The 18,552-nt window shown below is 44.3% G+C and overlaps 1 protein-coding gene across 5 annotated transcripts in view; it reads left to right on the plus strand.

Annotated features, from left to right (window-relative positions):
- Nucleotides 1-18,552, plus strand: part of SLC23A2 (solute carrier family 23 member 2) — a 130,376-nt gene that overhangs the window by 16,344 nt on the left and 95,480 nt on the right. The window contains exons 2-3 of one of the 5 annotated variants that reach the window (XM_047744694.1): nucleotides 1,697-1,798; nucleotides 9,765-9,891. The exons of 1 other annotated variant lie outside the window; for it this stretch is intronic. The gene's annotated coding sequence lies outside the window, so the exon portion shown is untranslated. Of the gene's footprint in view, nucleotides 1-1,696; nucleotides 1,799-9,764; nucleotides 9,892-10,735; nucleotides 10,846-18,552 lie in introns of all 5 variants that reach the window. 3 more of the 5 variants (XM_047744692.1, XM_047744691.1, XM_047744693.1) reach the window with 3 other exon arrangements.

The raw sequence follows: 18,552 nt of genomic DNA on the forward strand, positions 1-18,552 counted from the left end.
TCGACAATTTTTCTCTGATTTGTAGCTAAAGTGACATTTTGGTAATTTGCAGCTTTGCCCTCATGGAAGCTTTTTTCTTAATTAATATTTTTTAGCCTTTTAAAGGATTTATGAAAGAAGCATACACATGTTGGAAAATAATTCTAACTTGTCAGAATTGGATAAAGCAAATTTTAAAAGTCACACGGGCCTCTTTTACCTCCCTGCACTTCCTGGCGGTTTGCTCTTTATCCTTCCCAGCCCTTTCTTATGTCCACAAATATGTTCTGTATAATTATACTTTTAATAAAAATGGGATTATACTACACATACTGTGCAACTTGGATTTCTCAAAGGACAACATACATAATTTCAGTTTAACTGAAAATAAGCTGTTCTTCTAAAACGTTTCTTTGGTTACTTTTTTCCCTGGTATTTCCATTATTCCTCTTCTTGACATAATCTTCACTGGTGGATGTTGCCTTGGTGCTTTTCTGCTGAATCTTTAAATTTTTAATAAACATAGCTTAGAATGGATTTATGGTTATGCAGATTTTATTTTGGGAAATAAATTACCTTTCTCTTCCGCCCTGAATGCAACGTTTTATAGCAAGAGAAAAACAGTTTCTCCATTCATATGCTCATTATTTCAAACTGAGTAGTAATTTTTTTGTCCCCAAACAGCAAAAGACCAATGTTTAGTTTCTGAAATTAAAAAAAAATAGGATCCCTGGAGGCTTCCTGAAGGCTGGACTGATAGAAGTGTAATGGTATTTGTATGCTTATTTGCCTCAAGGCTATCAGTGATTGTGATGCTAACTAACTCCTGAACTAACAGTAGAAAAAGTTGCAGCATTTAAAAAAAAAAGTTTGCAGTGGAACTTTTGGTAAAGATTTTATTTATTTGACACAGAGAGATCACAAGCAGGCAGAGAGGCAGGCAGAGAGAGAGGGGGAAGCAGGCCCCCTGCTGAGCAGAGAGCCCGATGTGGGGCTCTTTCCCAGGACCCTGAGGTCATGACCTGAGCCAAAGACAGAACCTCAACCCACTGAACCACCCAGGCGCCCCTGGAACTGTTTTCTAACAGGAAACTTGGTATCTGGCTAAACTCACCTGTGTTTTTCTTTATTTACACTGGTGGGCCAGACTTCTGGTGTTCCAGAGACAGCTGCCCCAGGTCAGGCTCTGGGTTCGTTTTTATTGTGAAACATAGGCACAGGTATAAGGGTATGTAAAACAATAAAATGAACATCTGTGTACCTATTGATAATCCAGCTTAATAAATAGAGTACGAGCCAGCTTTTTTTTTTTTTCTATAAGCACCCTCACAATACATTTGTAAGAGGCTTTATTTTTTTTTAATTTTTTAAAGATTTTATTTATTTATTTGACAGAGATCACAAGCAGGCAGAGAGGCAGGCAGAGAGAGAGGAGGAAGCAGGCTCCCTGCTGAGCAGAGAGCCCGATGTGGGGCTCGATCCCAGGACCCCGGGATCATGACCTGAGCTGAAGGCAGAGGCTTTAACCCACTGAGCACCCAGGCGCCCCTGTAAGAGGCTTTAAAAGAAGGTGGTTTTTAAGTAATCACATCTTCTCTCCGTTTCATCACAAACAGCACTGGTGGGGTATTGTGGTGCTGGCATTGAACACAGTGTAGAGTCCTAAAGCCAAGTCGTCATAGGCATGATGGTCCCTGATCCCAATTTTGTCACACAGGAGCTCCAGGACCTTGACCAGGCCTCACCCCTCTTGGCTTTCTTACTTGTAAAGTGTGGGCCCAGTCATTTCCGAGGGTGGTTGCGAAAATAAAGTGCACAGGTATGATACATTAACCTGAAAAATAAAAGTTATTTTATGGGTTTATTAACCGAGATTTGCAACTTTGGACATAAAAGCTATGGCCAACAAACAAAGGAGAAAAAGGTTACTTTATGGAGAATGAGGAAGTCAGAAATCCTTGGAAGAAAAGTAGGAGTTCAGGGTGATGTGAGGGTTTGTCTTTGGCTGAGTTGCAGGAGTGGTTAATTTCTTAGATGAGATACTATGTACATTTTCCCCTCTTGGGGCCAGTTATTGATGATTCTTTCCTCTTGAGATTCTTCTGTTAGGGTTGTAATTTATACTTCTTATAGTTGGCATTCAGTGATACCGGCTCCCCCTTCTAACTTCCTGACTCTACTTTAGTGAAGTTTCCCTTTATAAATTTTTGTATTTCCCCCTTTTGATTGAGATGTTTCTCCAAAAGCATTACTGATCAGTAGTCAGATTCTTCTAATTTAGTGGCTTTTGTCCCTCAGTGCTAGGATGGACCTTTCCTGTGTGTCATGTCCCACACTGGGAGAAAATTCTACAGATTGGAAACCTACTGAGGTTACTTTAAAGTAACAAAGAGAGGGTGCAGGGAGAACTCTCAGGCATCTCCCATTTCTAATGCATAGTTATCCAGATTGTAAGCGTTGGAGATTGTCTCTTTATTGGGTATGTTAATTAAAAAAAAAAGATTTATTTATTTGACAGAGAGAAAGAGGAGCATAAGCAAGGGAAGCAGCAGGCAGAGGGAGAGGGAGAAGCAGGCTCCTGGCCCAGCAGGAAGCCCAACGCATGGCTCTATTCTGGGACTCTGGGATCATGAACTGAGCCAGAGGCAGACACTTAACCGACTCGGCCACCCTGGTGCCCTTGGGTATGTCATTTTTACAAAAGCTTGACAGGCAACAAGTACAGAATCAAAAGTAACATGACAGTTCCAAACTCTGTGATGGTTTATTTATTTTTTTTTTTTTTAAGATTTTATTTATTTGACAGAGATCACAAGTAGTCAGAGGCAGGCAGAGAGAGGGAGAGGAGGAAGCAGGCTTCACACGGAGCAGAGAGCCCGACCCGGGACCCGATCCCAGGACCCTGAGATCATGACCCAAGCCAGAGGCAGAGGCTTAACCCACTGAGCCACCCAGGCACCCTTGTGTGATGGTTCTAAACCAGAATCCTAGATCTGAAAGTAGCCATCTAGGGGCACGAGGCTGGCTCAGTTGGTGGAGCGTTCAACCCTTGATCTCAGGGTTGTGAGTTTGAGCCCCTTGCTGGGTGTGGAGATTACTCAAATAAAATCTTTGAAGGGAGCCAACTAAAAATATTCATTGGCACTGATTCCAGTTTAGGGGAGAAAATTCCCTCTATAGGAAGCAAACCCAGAGTTCTTTATGCCTACTAGAAGTCACCCCTTTGAGCCAGTCATGAAAACAGAATAATGAATAGGACAGGAGCATTTTCAAGAATGAACTGAGTTCATTTGGGAAGGTACAGTGCAGGTACAAATATGAAGCAATAGCTGGTGGGCTTTTTTGCGAAACAGCAAAACTCTGCAGACACTTTAAAACAGTATTGTTATCTCGAAAGAACTGTTCTAACCAAATGTAATAATACAGTAAAGTCGATAATTCAGAAACCATGAGTTTTGGATTAGAATCTAGACTCCGTTAATAGTCCAGATGAAAAAGAGACTTTGTGTATCCTGAACCTTCTAACAGGCCAGGGCTGGACATCTTGGGGGAAGCAGTCTCATCAGATGCATCTGCTTCAATTCCAGGAAATCATTACTTTCAGGTCAGCAGGCAGTGTGGAGGTCCAGTCAGGGTTTGCTGACTTTCGACAGGTTGTGTGAGTGCAGCACGTCTGTTCCCTGGGGTTTGGCAGCACGTGGGTCGGTTAGCAGCACCTAGGAGGGGCCTTTCCAGGGAGGCTGAAGAGTCTTTCTGGAGGTCTTTTACTGTCGATGAAAGGTGTGATGCTGAAGTTTTCATCTCCAGAGTGCGCCTGGTTATTTTCAACAGGAGCTGCAAGGCTTTTACACAGTTCAAGTGTATCTCTGTCAACCGTGGGTCAAAGGCGGTGGGGGCCAAGTGCATCGGTCATTCTCCGGTTACTTCAGAGGGTCAAAGTCTGAAGGGCTGGGTCTGAGTTAGCAAGGACCAATGGCAATGCTTTAGGGCCAGATGAGAGGGGAGGTCTCTGCCGATTTTGCCCGTTGAATCTTAATAGTGCCCTTAGCACATTGGACCAATCTGAGGGCAGAAGTGTCGTAAAACTGGCTGAGCGGCGCAGACTTGCTGAAGCACCTGCCTGCTAAAATGGGTTCCTCCATCACTGTGACGTTAAAGAGGAGTTCTCCGCATGGGGATGATTTTTTTTCTAGCAGAATTTTAGCTACAGCAACAGCAGTGGCCTCGGGTGCAAGAGACAGTGGTGGTCCAGGGAGAAAACATAACCATGACTAAAACATATTTAAATCCGTTAGGTGGGGGTTAGCTCTATGAAATCCATTTGCCAAATCTTGAATGGCCCCTTTGGTAATTTCAAGTGAGTGGTGTGAGCGAATTTTTTGCATTACGTTTTGGACACATGGGGCAGGTGAGGCAGGCACTTTTTGTGGCTTTATTTATATCTCCCCACTGTATTGGTTCATGAATTGGGCCAGATTATTTGGTCCAAACCACAGTTTATTTTTTTTATCAAAGCAACAATGATTAGATTCCCAGTATTTTTCCTATTCTGGGGGCCAGTTACCAGGTGTCTCTGGTCAGTTTTTCAAAAGCCTCATTTGGGAGAACATCTCATTGGACTGTGAAGGAGGTTTTGCTCTTGATTTCTTTGAGAGCAGTGTTTTGGTGGCAGTATTGTGGGGTGGTTTCCTTCGGCCTCCAAAGAGTTGAATCTGGAATGTCCAGGAAATTCAGTAAAAGAGCAGCTGGCAAAAGTATGGCATTTAATGAATTTTAACCCTAGGAGCCATTTTTAATCTTATCCCCTTGGAGGTAAGGGTACCACATTGTTGGCATAACATTCCAGAGTGCTGAGCTACCTGAAGGCAGACCAGCTGTGGGTACAAATGTTTGTGGTTTGATCTATGGCCAAGGTACAAGCTTGACTGAGAGCGTGAAACAGCCTGTGGGGCTCAGGTAGCTAAAGGTAGAAGTGCTGCCTCGGTCCCTTCCAGAGGGGCCACACTAGCATTCCCAGCATGGTACTTGTCATTCTCATCCTCTAAACCAGCACCATTGGTAAAACACGAAAAATCTGCCTTGGTTAGAGGAGTTTGCTAGGAATTGTCACGGGAAGTCCAGAGGTGATCTGTCGGTCTCAGGCAGTTGTGAGGGGTCTCCTCCGTGAAGGAGGAGAGGAGAATCGCAGGCTTAATTACTGTTATGGCAGTGAGAAGGAGTTCTGTGACGAGCAGGTAGCAGGGGGATCTCCTAGGAGGTGAGGCGGCTGGCTGAGGTGCTGAGTGTGGTGAGATTTTAGGGGGGCTTCTGCAGGCAGCACAAGCTTGGTTAGAGGGAGTCCTGAGACTCTTTCTTCACGTTCCTGAACCAGAAGGGCAGTGACAGGAATTGCTCTGAGGTGGGGGCTGAAGGGACATCCCTGGGCACAGGTTCCAGTGGTTGGCTCTCCTATCCTGTGGATCAGTGATGGTCCCCCATATTTTTGGGTAAGTACTCCAGGCATTTTCTTCCTTCTCACGCACAATGAGGAAAAGGGAAGTTGATCATTAGGATGTCAAGGCAGGAGGCTTTATTAAGCTTTTCTTTAAAGTCTCCAAACTAGGTCTTCTCGATCTTTCTGAATGACAGGGTCAGGTTTGTCATTTTTCAAGTAAAGCATACAATGGTTGAGCTGTAAGAGAGACGCTTGGAATCTCAGTTTTGACAGTAGACAGTGGGCCCCAAAATACTTCGTAATTGGCACTTAGTTTAGGTTTTGGGAAGTTCAGGGTGCTGTGAAACCAACCTGAGTCTAAATGCAGTCCTTGTTCTGAGATCAGGTGCCCTAAGATGAACCTGAGTTTGTGCAAGCTGCAATTTGTCTTTGAAGACTTTATGTCCTTTTGTTTTGTTTTTTAAAGGATTTTATTAATTTATTTGACAGAGAAAAACATTGAGAGAGGGAACACAGCAGGGAGAGTGAAAGAGGGAGAGGGAGAAGCAGGCTTCCCGCCAAACAGGGAGCCCGATGCGGGACTCAATCCCAGGATCCCGGGATCCTGACTGGAGCTGAAGGCAGATGCTTAACCGACTGAGCCACCCAGGTGCCCCAATTTTATGTCCTTTTGAGGCCAAAAGTTTTTAACAAATGAATGCTGTCTCCTGTGAAGATGTTTAAGAAAAGGAGCAGAAAAGCAGAACATAATACATATTGTAACCAACTAGAGCCTGCAGAAAACTTTATATCCTCCAAATCAGCTTTTAAGGTTTATAAGGAGTTAAGAAGGTTTGCCTGTGTAACCTGGGGCTTTTACTGTCCAGGTTTATTACTGTTCTTCCCAGGTGAAAGCAAGAAGATACTGTCCTTATGAACCGGAATACTGAAAGTGCATTATATAGAACAATTACAGGGAAGGAGGATTTGCTTTTACTGGGAAAGGACATCAGTGTGTGGGGGTTGAGAACAATAGGGCCCCCAGGGATAATGTTAGTTATTGCTCTGAGGTCCCAGACTAGCCTCCATCCTGGGCCAGGGGTCTTCTCACAGGTAAAGTAGGGGCTCCCAGGGCCTATCACAGGGGATGATAAGGCCCTGAGTCTGTGGTCTCCTACTCTGGGCTTGATGCCTTAAAGGGCTTCTTTATTTATAGGGCATTTGATCTGGGGAGAGGTGGCGAGGGATCTGTTTGAATCTTGGTGGGAGGCGTGCTGTGAATCCTGCCAGTATCAGTTGAGGAATCTGCCCATAAAGAGGGTGGCAGCTGACCCGATGGGAACAAATGATCCGTGTCCCCAGACTCCCCTATCGTGCCATCAGAGATGGAGCAAACAGAAGAGGCGGAAGGCTCATTTAATCCACCTGGTTGGCAATTTTGATTCTAGAGTTATTTGCTTCTTTCGGGAGAAATTCTGGCATAATACTTTTCTGAGAAATCTTGTCCCAGTGAATGAATGGGATGGAGAAACTAAGGAGAAAAGGGTGGGAATCTCTCCAAGGGTCTGACCGAAAAGGAATAGATGCAGAGACAGGAACCTTTGAGGTTTATGAGAGACCCCCTTCTTCCCCCCAACTATTTGGGCTGTTTTCATGCTCTGTTGCCTGCAGGACCTGCTTTCCAGGAGTGGTATAGCGCACAGAGAATGTATAGCTGTGGGGTCAGTAAGACAAAGAGATTTCATTCTCAGTCTGGAGAGTGGTTTCTTCAGGCCAGTTAAGAGTGGGGACTGGGAAGAGCCCCTGTAGGTCCTTGGAGCCCCATTGCTGGGAATTAGGAGGACGTTGGAAAGGCTGGCAAGAAGGCTGAAGCCTTCTGGAATGTTTAGGTTTGTAACAGTCTTTTTTCCCATTGCCCTGGCCCTTTGCACCTATAGCAGAAACCAAGGGGTTTTGGTCTGTTTAGGGGCCGTCATTGGCCAGAGTTGAAAATTGAGAGTTTAGTGGTCTTTCTTTCAGGTGGCCCTTGTGGCTGTGAGTGAGTTGGTTTGCCAAGCTAGCTAAATGTGGAGTAGACGCAGTTTCCCATTCCATGCTGCTCCTTCAACTAAAAAATCCTGGTTTAGCCTGTTAGTAAATGAGAGCTAAATGCTACCCAGGTGGATTCAGCTTCTAAAGGAAGACCAGAATCTTCCCCGGAGACCCTTTGGAGTTGGTTATAGTAGTTACGATGAGGTCATCAGGCTGTTGTGTGCAACTCTGAATTCTGTTCCAGTCAACAGGCTTAGGAAAAGCTACTGTAATTGCCCAGTGGAGATTTCCGGTGAGCGTTCTAGGATCTTGCCAAAGTGAGGGGTTTGTTTCTCTAAATGTTTTAGGATGTTCTCATGGGACTAATTTCATCCACCGTTTGGCATGGTCCTCCCCAACGAGCACATGGCCTGGCTGATACAAGTCTTAGAAACCGGGGTGGTAAGTTGGAATAAGTGTGTTAAATTCTTTAGCAAATGTGAGTTCTGAGTCATTTTAGGAATCTTCAACTCTGGTGCGCAGTCTGGCCTTGGTCCAGGGAACATAAGAGATTTGGGTTTTCAGATCCTCAGAAGACTTAACTTTAAAGGGGCAGTTTTTATTATGTTCAGGAAAGGAAGGAGTGGGGAGAGTTTCCGAGGAAAAGGGAAGTTCAGGAGTGAACACAAGATAGCTGCTGCACATCCTGAGACATAGAAGACAGGAAGGAAAAAGGCCTCAGAAGCCCTCTTCTCTCTTTGTTTGCCTCCGTTAGTCTAGAAATTGTATTTTGTAGACAAGCAATTTTAGATTCCTGATAATATTCCCTGTTCCCAAGAAGTTGGGTAAAAGGCTAGCACAGTTTCAGTCGGAGTAGCCTGGTTTATAACAGGAGCTAGACCGAAGGCCAAATGGACATTCTTATAGAGGACAAAGCCTTAAAACAGATGCCAAATAATTCTTAGCTTAAAACACAGAATGGAGCTCAAAATCCAGGAGAAAAATTACGTTCAAGTTCTAGGGTTGTCGAGAAAGCAGTGAGCTCAGGCAGCTCTGTGGATATGGGTACCTTTTTGTTCATCAGCCTTGGAGTTGTTGGCAGTCTTCTGGATCCCACTTCTAATCACCAAATAATATTAGCCTTCAAAATAAGTTTTTTACCAGCAAAAATGAGTTTATTTGGGACATTAAACCATGGACAACCATAGGCAGGTACAGCAGAGAGGAGGATTATTTTATGGAGAAGGAAGAAGTTGGGAGGGGTGGCTTTGTAGCAAAGCCTATTGGAGGAAGACACTAGGTCAGGGTGATGGTGGCTTGTCATGGGCTGAGTTGGCCAGGGTTGCAGATTTCTTGTAGGGGCTGCAGTGTACTGTCTTTCTGTTTTGAGCCCTATCATTGATAATTCTTTCCTGTTGAGATTCTTCTGTTGGGGTCTGTGATTGACAATTCTTCCTGTGCTTGACTGAGTTTTACTGGCTCCTCCTATAGGGTCCCCTGCTTTCTTCCCACTGCACATTAATGACATCTCCCCTTATTAAGTTTTTTAAAGATTATATTTATTTATTTGACAGAGAGAGATCACAAGTAGGCAGAGAGGCAGGCAGAGAGAGAGGGGGAAGCAGGCTCCCTGCTGAGCAGAGAGCCCGATGCGGGTCTCGATCCCAGGACCCTGAGATCATGACCCGAGCTGAAGGCAGAGGCTTAACCCACGGAGCCACCCAGGTGCCCCATCCCTTTATTAATTCTAACAGGTCCCTGGGGCTCCTGGGTGGCTGCGTCGGTTGAGCATCTGACTCTTGGTTTCGGCTTAGGTCATGATCATCTCAGGGTCATGGGATTGAGCCCTGCGTGGGGTTCTGTGCTTGGTGGAATCTGCTTGTCCCTCTCCCTTCCCCACTGCTCCTCCCCTGCTCTTTGAGCTTGTTCTCTCAAAGAAATAAAATCTTAAAGATTTTTAAGAGGTACTTAGTACAGTGAACACTAGAGAACACTAGAGAAGTACGTAAAAAGATTTTTTTTTTTTTTTTGAGGTCTTATGCTAGGGAATATAGAGTTTCAAAGATTATCAAGGAAGAAACCCCAACTAAGTACAAAATTGCTTTTCCCATGTATTCTAAAATACCATCTTCCAAAATATTCAGTGCAGATGAAGAGCCGATGTTGAAGGGCAAGAAGGTGCGGTGTGTGATCCTGCCCAGGGGCTGGCTGGGGCCTCCTAGATGCTCCTTAAGAATGAACGTGTCATAGAACAGGTTCTAGGATTGGCCACAATGAGTGAGAAGTAGACTCCATTCATGCGGAGTGCCTCCTGGTAGGTTCGTTATTGCTCTGTTTTTATTTACCATCTGTTTTTCTCTAGCTAGGTCTTGACTCTGCTAACCGGGATCCCCCTGTGGTTTCGAGCTTGGACCTCAGCAGCACGAGGAAATGTAGCTCAGCGGCTTGTAACGGAAAGCATATGGACAGGTCCACGGCGCGGCATTTAGGTGCGTCTGAAACCCAGTCTCTCTCGTTCTGCGTTTCACCATGCGGTTGTGCTGACGGCCCTTTCGTGTTAGAATTCATCTGTGCTTGACCTTGTCTTTGCACATGTCCCCAACAGTCTAAATGCAATCGTGGGAATAATTAATCGTTCTATTAATGCTAATGATAAGGTAATAGACTGCTTTAGGCCAAATTCCTTGTAAGCAGATGAAAGTAGAAAGCAGGCAAAGTCTTGCTACTAACGGGTAGTGATAAGGTAGGAAGTAAATATTTTCATTTTCCTTTATATGCTTTTGACTTTTTTTATCATTAAAATTTGAGTACTTATCGCCAGTTGAGGCTCCTTGTCTGGGTCCCAGGTCTGAACCCTGGGGGTAAAGACTGAAGCCCTCTTCTTTTTCTAGCATTCCACAATTTAAGTAGTGATATTATTACATTACTTCCCCCCTATCCCAAAGCTCGATAGGCATTTTGGTTATTTTAAATGTTTTGCTAATACAAACAATACTGCAATGAAATTTCTTGTACATATTTTAGGGAGAATACCCGTAAGTAAGTTTCTAGCAGTAGAATTGTTGGGTACAGTGCTTAAGATTTTTTGGTATTTTAAATTTTGACAAATTGTCCTATAAGGAAGCTGCAAAAATTAACAGTCCTATTAATAACTGTTCTCTCAAACAGGTTGTTTTGTCAAAACTAACTTATTCAGTATGGTAGGTATAGAATGTTATGTCAGTGGTACTTTTACTTATTTACTTCTAACTTACAAACTAAAATTCACAATTATAAGTGCTTTTACAAATGCTAAAAAGGGGATCATTAAAATTTTTTTTCATTTTCTAGTAGAAAGTCTATACTTACTATTTAAAAAAAAACAAGAAACAAAAAACAAACACGGTAATTCCAAGAATTTAGGAGGAAGATCTTTGATGATCCTACCACCTAATGACACCACAGTGGCATTTGTGGATTTGACTTTTTTTCTGTGTGCAGTTGTTTTTTTTTTTTCCTTAAGCCAGTATCAAATTATATGTAATCCATTCTTAAAAGTAATATTTATTAACCACGAGGGAGGTGAGGGGAAGACTGTTCTGCTGGGGGAGTATCTGTAAAATACATGGTCTCTCAGCTCTCAGAGTTTCAGTTACAGTCTTTATATTTCAGTTCTGTGAATTTCTTTATATACAGTTCTTTATATTTCTCTGCTCTGTGCACAGAACTTCTCTCAGATCTCTGGTCTTCGATGGGTGCTTGCCGGGTGTACATACCACCCCGAGCTCAAATTCAGCATGTCCAGACTTTGTTCATTACTTGCCTTGTCAAGCCCGTTTCCTTATTTAAAGGAGACACTCTTGTTCTTTCTTTAGAGGTCCTCTTTGACACTAGATCTTTTATTTTTTCTTGTTCAGCTCACTCGCTCTATCCCTTTTTCTCACTGTCCGATCCACTGTCCCAGTGGCCAGAATCCTTGTACTTGGATTAACACAGTAGCTTCTTGACCTTCCATCTTGAGATTTTTTAGCAGTAGACTCTTTCTGTTCTCCTTACCTGCCCAGAAGCTCATGTTTCATAAAGCTGTGTTGCATTTACTCGGACTCCTTTGACCCTGCAGGGGGTTTTCGTCCTCCACCCCGCCCCCTCCCCTTGTATGCTGTGGCTAAGTTGTTCTCATGGCCTAGAGGCTGCCAGACTTCAGCCTACCTTGGTCTCCATGGCAGCCCACCGCTCAGGAGACTCTGTCCTCCGAAGTTGACCCCCCCACCCCCAAGTCCCACTTCCCCAAATTCATTTCTCTGGCCCTTTTGGGTTCCTTTCTCCGAGTGCTCATGCCCAGTTTGATAATTATCACGTCTCTATAATTCACTCACTGTTCCAGTCACTGAGATGGCAGATGGCCTCACATGTAATCCATTTCCATCAGTGTGGAGACTTGTGGCAGTTTAGGAAACTAGCCAAACGGTTGGTTTATTCCTCCTCCCGCCTCCTCCCCACCCCATACAGATCCTAAATATTAAGTTTGCAAAGCTGAGAAGTGAGAAGGCCTGCCAGTTAGTGTGTTACCCAGAGCGTGCACGTGATAGTTTGAGGTCCGGGCAGTCATCGCTGAGAGTACCAGCTCCGCCCGGTGCGGCAGCCCACCGATCAGGTGCCCAGGTCTGACTGTGGGCACGTTTTAGAAGCTGATCCGTACATGTGGACGGACTTGGATAGAAACTGGTTTAAAGACTTGGAGCTGCGAGGAAGTGTGTTTTATTGGTGGCTGATTTCGAGAGGCTGCGTCTGGTACTTCTGGAGTCTTTGGTTTATAGACTGTGCTGTTGATGTCAGTGTCCCACTTTCTCGTAACTAAACATGTTATATAAAATGCTCATTGTTGATAGTTTGATCGGTTGCAACAAGAGAATTAAATATTTACTGGAAAAAACGGGTACTTTCAAAAACCTATGTAAACACTGGTGAAGATCAGGGAGCTTGCATAAGAAGGGAAGGACGATGGTTACTATGGAACAGTTACTATGAAGGGACTCCAAGCACATTAGGTGAGCACTGTCCTTTTCGGTGGGATGGGTTATAAAATCAGTGTGTTAGTGTTGGATTAAGACCAGCTGTTGATAAATTGCCTAAGTCCTTGGCTGACTTTGGTATGGAAAAATCTCATCAATAAATATGTCCCAGTCCTTCTAATGATTATTATTATTATTATTATTTTTTTTAAATGCAGGTATTACTCTGTTTTAGCTTTGCCATACGAAACCAGAACTTGCAGTTCAGTACTTACAATGCCCCTCTGGCTCTGAGACCCTTGGATGGACGCTGTTAGTTTTATTTAGGTTTTGTGCTGGTTCTGAGCTTCCAGCGCGGAGCCCCTGGATCCCCTTAGGACCTTCAGCTCGTGCTCGCTGTCAGCCCGTGGATTTCTGCTTTGGATTTTTCCACATCTGGCTCCCTCCCACCTTCCAGGGAAGGGAAATTAGGTTATGGCAGCTGCTCCCTTCCATCAGGGAAAGCACATACCAGGAAAAGAGAGAAGTTAGGCAGAGTATACAACCATGGTAATCATGACCACACTCCACCGAAAGAGTCTGTTCCGTGCTTAGATTGTTACCCACACAGGGACATGTAACACAGGCCGGGCCGTGTCTCCTCCCCCATCCATCAGAACAGACTCTGTATTACTGGGCTACACCACCAGCTCTGCAGTCTGCACCCCAGCGCCCTCATTTCTTTGAAATAAAGAATTTGATGACCCAGAAAAATCTGAAGAAGTACACTACTGTTTTTAGATAAAATCAGCCTTTAGGGATGCCTGGGTGGCTCAGTTTATTACGCCGCTGCCTTCAGCTCAGGTCATGATCTCAGGACCCTGAGATTGATTGGGTCCCGCACAGGGCTCCCTGCTCAGCAGAGAGTCTGCTTCTCCTCCCTCTGCCTGCTCCCTACCCAACCTCCCCCCCACTTCTGCTCTCTCTCTTGCTCACTCTCTTTCTCTCAAAACAAAAACAAAACAAAAAACAACTCACAAAAGCCTTTAGAAGTAGTTAGAATATAGGGCTATGAGGAAATAGAGGAAAATGAGGAGTCCCTGAGCACAGTAAGTTTGTAGAACATTGAGAACGCCTCCCTTCTGACCACACTTTGGTCTCTTTACTCAGCTTCTGTCAGCAAGTCCTTGGAAATGAGAGACTGAGCATCTTGTTACAGGAATTGGAGTGCTGTACTTTCTCCTTCTGGTTTGTCCTGCCTGTGTATTTACTTTATATTGTCCATAGGCAATGACTTCAGGTTTAAAAATTAAAATAGGGGCACCTGGCTGGCTCAGTCTGTAGAGCCTGTGATTCTTGATCTTGGGGTCGTGAGTTCCAGTCCCACATTGGTTGTGGAGATGACATTAAAGAAATCTTTAAAATGATGGGGTGCCTGGGTGGCTCAGTGGGTTAAGCCTCTGCCTTCGGCTCAGGTCATGATCTCAGGGTCCTGAGATCGAGCTCCGCATCAGGCTCTGAGATCGAGCCCCGCATCGGGCTCTCTGCTTGGCAGGGAGCCTGCTTCCTCCTCTCTCTCTGCCTGCCTCTCTGCCTACTTGTGATCTCTCTCTCTCTCTCTCTGTCCAATAAATAAATAAAATCTTAAAAAAAAAATCTTTAAAATGATACATACACTAGAAAAATAGGAGCAAAAATCCATCATAATCATAATCATAATCCTGTCATCTGGAGTTAATCAGAAAATCACAAAACACTTGGGCATTTCCCCTTCATTTTGTGTGTGTCTGTACACCCTGTAATGGGGATATCCTGTATGTTTCGTAACCTTCCATTTCCTCCACTCAGGGATACACTCAGCACATTTCCTTCCATGTCAGTGAGTACTTCTGTTACCAGTTTTTAAAGATTTTTTTTTTTTTTAATTTATTTGACAGATCACAAGTAGGCAGAGAGGCAGGCAGAGAGAGAGAGGAGGAGGAGGCAGGCTCCCTGCTGAGCAGAGAGCCCGAATTCGGGACTCGATCCCAGGACCCTGGGATCATGACCTGAGCCGAAGGCAGAGGCTTTAACCACTGAGCCACCCAGGTGCCCCTGTTACCAGTTTTTAAATCCCCACAGTGTTCTGAGATTTTTTTTTTTTTTTTTTATAGAGACTATGTGAGAGCAGGGGGAGAGGGGTGGAGGGTAGCAGAGAATTTTTTTTTTTTAAAGATTTTTTATTTATTTATTTGACAGAGAGAGATCACAAGTAGACGGAGAGGCAGAGAGAGAGGGAAGCAGGCTTCTTGCTGAGCAGAGAGCCCGATGTGGGACTCGATCCCAGGACCCTGAGATCATGACCTGAGCCGAAGGCAGCGGCTCAACCCACTGAGCCACCCAGGCGCCCGAGAATTTTTTAAAAAAGATTTTATTTACTTATTTAAGAGAGAGTGAGTGTGTACAGGAGAGCATGAGTGGAGAGGAGGGGCAGAGGGAGAAACAGATTACCTGCTGAGCAAGGGAGCTGGGTGAGGGGCTCAATCCCAGGATCCTGGGATCATGACCTGAGCCGAAGGCAGATTTTTAACTGACTGAGCCACCCAGGTGCCCTGGGGAGAGACGATCTTTTTTTTTTTTTAAAGATTTTATTTATTTATTTGACAGAAATCACAAGTAGGCAGAGAGGCAGTCAGAGAGAGAGGAGGAAGCAGGCTCCCTGCTGAGCAGAAAGCCCGATGTGGGGCTTGAACCCAGGACCTGGGATCATGACCTGAGCTGAAGGCAGCGGCTTAACCCACTGAGCCACCCAGGCGCCCCGGGAGAGACGATCTTAAGCAGCCTCCATGCCTACTGTGGAGCCTGATAAGGGGCTCGATCTCATGGCCCTGAGATCATGACCTGAGCTGAAATCAGGAGTCAGACACTTAACTGACTGAGCCACCCAGATGCCCCAGAATGTATCACACAATTTAACCAACCAGTTTCGGCATTAATATTTTTCCCTTCAGGTTTGGATTATTCTACGCATTATTTTAGTGAATGTTCTCATAATTAAAAAACTGAGCCTATTTTAATTATTTTGTTAAATTCACTAAGAGTAGAATTGTTGGGTCAGAGGCTATATGTATTTTTAGAGCTTTTGGTGTTGTTAAATGGCCATCTAGAAATGTTAAACCAATTATTATTCCCACTAGCAGCTTATCCAAGTGCCTGCCTACTGAAGGAACATTAATTTTTCAGTAATCTTAAGATTTGTTGAATGAGTTATAAGTGATGCATTTTATTTGTGCTCTTTTAGACTTTTCACATTTTTAAAAAATGTTGTCTTTTTTCTTTTTTTAAAGATTTTATTTATTTGACAGAGAGAGAGGGACAGTGAGAGAAGGAACATAAGCAGGAGGGAATGGGAGAGGGAGAGCAGGTTTTCTGCTGAGCAGGGAACCCAATGTGGGGCTCAATCCTAGGACCCTAGGATCATGACATGAGCCAAAGGCAGACGCTTAACGACTGAGCCACCCAGGTGCCCCCAGACTTTTCACTTTTTTTTTTTTTTTTAAGATTTTATTTATTTGAGAGAGAGAGTGAGCGAGAGAATGAGAGGGGAGAAGGTCAGAGGGAGAAGCAGACTCTGCATGGAGCTGGGAGCCCAATGTGGGACTCGATCCCCAGACTCTGGGATCATGACCTGAGCTGAAGGCAGTTGCTTAACCAACTGAGCTACCCAGGCGGCCCCTGACTTTTCACATTTTTTTATAAGAAAGCTTATACTTGACTAGACTCCCATCAGCAATAGAGTGAGAACCACATTAAATTAGGAAGTAAAGCCTCTCTGCCTACTTGTGATCTCTGTCAAATAAATAATAAGTAAAATCTTAAAAAAAAAAAAAAGGGAATTTTGACAGTATTAGGAATTCTTACAGCCACACAGACTTCTCCCCCACCCCAAGCAGACTACTTTTTAAACATGTGTGGTAAGGTGTTCTGAAGCCAGTTTACCTGAGAACTGCCTTCCTGACCTGGTGGCTCTCTGGATAATTTTTAGGTATACCCTCTGTTCTCTGAAATCGTATTTTATTGTTAGCCAAAACTTAGGAACCATGTAGGTTCAGAAGAACGTGGGTTCCTCACTGTGTGACCTCAGGAAGAACATCTGTTTGAACAACAACAGGGATACTTGGTATGAATTGTGGTTGTTGCTTTAGAGGGAACAGCAAAGGGAAGTGTGCGATTTGATTTGGATTTTAAGGGGTCTGGGAAGGATTTTCTGAGGAATTGGTAATTTAAGCAAAGATCTGAAGTATAAATGGGGAATTCTCTGGATGTTACATCCTTCTAGGATTCAATAATGCCTGCCATTTTGAAGGCCACCCCAGTCTGTGACCCGACCCTCCACTTACCTTTTTGCCTTCATCTACCAACTCTTGACCATTCCTACCTAATGAGAACATTGGCTCCTGTTTTGCTCCCTTTCCTCCTACTGTTTCTTCTAACATTGTTTTTGAGTTCTTGGCTCCTCAGGCCTCTGAACCTCACCCTCCCTTCACGGGATCCTTTCTGGCAGTTTTACTTCAAGTTACTTCAGCTCTCCTGAGCCTTGCCCTCTCCCATATTACACTTCTGGAGTCTCTGCACACATGCTGTCCTTCATTAGGTCTCATTCATTCTCTCCTGGTTCTTGTTTTCCTCAGGCACTTTGGCATTCTCTGGCTTCCTCTTCCTTTCCACACTCTTTGTACCCGCTGTGGGTGCCACAGGGAGTCATGTGACTGTCCTCTTACTGACATCTTGGTTTCCTCAGTGAACTGTCAGGGTGACTTACCAAGCCTTCTTCAGTGGCACAGTCCTGTTTTTTAGTTTTTCCATGTTTCTTCTCCCGTTACACTCTGCTGGAGAGAAACCAGGTATCAGAGTGACTTTCTCCTTCACCTATTTACAAGTTCTGGGCTCAGCCAGACCCTTGACTTTTTTTTCTTTTTCCTTATGGGAGTCCTTTCACTCCTCTTTCCTCCAGTGTCCTCCTCCATCTCTCCTCTCCACCATGACTTCCACTTCATAGTTCATTAAGAAAACAAGTCATCTGATAGACGGTCCCTCCACTTCTTGCCCTCCTCTCGCAGCTAGCATTGAGAGACCGCGGCTATCTGTATACACCTCTGCCCACTTTGTGCCACAGAGGATATGAGGCAACCCCGCAGATGGTCTGTGTGGAATGGTTTTCATACATCCTGGAAGTTTTCCTGCCAGGGCCACGGGAGAACCACTTGCTGCTCCTAGTGGCATCGTTAGGACTTCTGATCCCTGGTTTACAGAGACATGTTTGTGTTTTCACAGAAGGCAGAGTCTTAGAAGTGGCCCAGCCCTCAGGCAGTGGCAGGTTAAATGACCTCTTCAGTCGCCAGAGCCCATCCGGGGCACAGTCAGGGCTGGACATGCTATCGCCTCTTCAGCAGCCTTGCCTTATCTTAGATGAAAATACTTTAGATGGACGTTTTCCCCTCTGAGTGGGAGGTAGAGTTGGACTTGATGAGGACATGAAATTTATTTATAATTAAAGAAAATGGATAGTGGGTCTACATAGAACAAAGTCTGAGAGCTTCCAAAGACAGACAAGGCAATTAGGACTCCTTCCTGTCTGACTGCAGCTCCGTTCTCTGCAGGCAACTACTTGTACCAGGTTTTGTGTGTCTGTTTTATGTATCCTTTGGTAAGAGTTTGATTGTGAAATTTGTAAAATTATGAAATTTCAGATACAAAGAAAATGAAAGGATGAACACTCATACCAGATACTCAGGTTTAATAAATCTAAACATGCTCTTGTCTTTGCTTTAGGTCTTTCTTTTATTTTTATTAATTTTCATTTATTTTATTCATTTATTTGAAAGAGAATGAGAGAGAGAGAGAATGAGATCGGGGAGGGTCAGAGGGAAAAGCAGACTCCCCGCTGAGCAGGGAGCCCGACGCAGGACTTGATCCTGGGACTCCAGGATCATGACCAGAGCCAAAGGCAGTTGCTTAATCAGCTGAGCCACCCAGGCGCCTCTGCTTTAGGTCTTTCTTTTAAAAAAATAAAACATTTTAGATATCCTCTTTGTATTCTTTGCTAGTGTCCTCTCCTTCCCTTCTCTCCCATATTTTTACCGTTTTTTGTTTTTGTTTTCTTTTTTAAATAGGGAGAGGGCAGGGAGGGGCAGAGGGAGA

Source organism: Lutra lutra, chromosome 9 (assembly GCF_902655055.1).
Source record: "Lutra lutra chromosome 9, mLutLut1.2, whole genome shotgun sequence".
Lineage (NCBI taxonomy): Eukaryota > Metazoa > Chordata > Mammalia > Carnivora > Mustelidae > Lutra > Lutra lutra.